This window comes from Grus americana, chromosome 23, assembly GCF_028858705.1.
Source record: "Grus americana isolate bGruAme1 chromosome 23, bGruAme1.mat, whole genome shotgun sequence".
NCBI lineage: Eukaryota > Metazoa > Chordata > Aves > Gruiformes > Gruidae > Grus > Grus americana.
Genome location: NC_072874.1, coordinates 8,177,601 through 8,179,278, shown reverse-complemented (window position 1 = coordinate 8,179,278; position 1,678 = coordinate 8,177,601).

The following is a 1,678-nucleotide window of genomic DNA, read 5'->3' as shown; positions in this document are numbered from 1 at the left end:
TGCCAGCCTGGGCCTTGTCGCCGGTGCCGTGAAACATCGCTCTGGCAGGCTGCGATATCATAGACCCTCACGTTGTTTCAGGTGATTTGAAGGTAAATAACCCAGCAAGATAACGATGATGCCCCAAAAGGCGATAGAGGCACCACCTGTGGCCAAGAGCAGTTGTGGGTTGAGTGCTTCGCTGGATGGGCTTGACCAGCCTGCTGCAGGGGACACTTGCATCAGCTCACCTCTGGCTTAGGGCTCATAGCCCCTCTACCAGTGCAGACCTCCTGCATCCAAAGCTGAGACCCAGAGTATTAATTCCAGCTCTTTTGAGAGATGCAGTTAGTGTTTTTAAACTGTTTTTAGTCACTGATGAGAAATAAAAGCTTTTTTTTTTTTTTTCAGAGAAGCAGTAACTTTGTTCATGCTAGACAAAACATGTATATAAAAGTAATTCAAATAGAGCCAAGGTCTTGAAACAGCAATGCTAAAGTTACAGCCCCTTTGCAGTATCATTTGGCCTTAAATAGATTTTAAATTAGCCATTGCCAAACAGCTGTCTCCATTTCCCTCTGGCAGCTAATTTACATATTGGATTATTTTCAAAAAACAGCTAATCTCATGATTTTTGAACACTTACTACTGCTGATAGCCAGGCTCTGACATCTACACCATGTTGTCTCAGTGTGATGCCTTGAAACCCATTAACACTCAAAAGGTTTGTGACTTTGAGCCCGAGTCTGCTGTAGCTGGCCTGAGGTCAGTCTCAGAAGAAATGTCATGCTCTCTCCAAAAATTTTAGAGGGTTTTGTCCCAACTTCAACACCTCAAGTAGCTGGCTACTCCTAGGAACAGCCGCATTTCATCTATTCTCCTTTGCACATGCTCTTAAACCCAAAGAGGCTGGGTATTGTTAAGTCATAAAGCTACAACCTCACTTAAGAATGAGAGGAAAAGGAGGGCTTTTCAAACTGCACCACCATGGTGTGAATCATATATAAAAAATAATAATTCCCTGCAGCATCACTTCACTTCCAGGCTGGCAGAGGACACGTGGTGAATCTTTTGAGCCTCCAGAATTTCCTAGAGACAGAGACAAGTGTAGCTACAATAGATTTTCTTCGAAAGTCTAGAGAAAAAGCCTGTCGGTTTATTTTCCTTCCAAACAACGTGGGTGTTGTTTCATGGATGGAAATGTGTTTGGTGTGATACAATGTGCAAGAAGTTGGCTCTCTGACTGAGGAATAAATTCCACTGTCAGGGCAAGAGATGCTTCAGGCAATCTTGCAGAGCTTTGCAGCAGAGAGTGCAAGCTGGTCTCAGGTCTACAGCCACCTCGAGCCAGCTACTGCCATCCTGCAGGAGCGGGGAACTGGCGTGCTGTAGGCAGAGGCCAGCTTCCTCATAGCACAGGAAAAATATTTGCTGTACAGTCATCATTCTACCATGTCAGGGCTTCACAGATGTTAGATATTTTTCACAAACATTAATTCCATGCAGAAAAAGGAAGCATCTGGTGGCTTTCCTTAGGCTGACTTGGAAAAACAGAGGGAATTTTGGGGTGCAATCTGGTCTTCAGATATTAAAAAAAGAGAAAATACATTTTTCTTCTCCCTCTGATCATCCAGACACTCTCTTGCCTAATAACAGCTATAGCTCATTTCACTCATGCTTTATAAGGTCAAAATCAGTG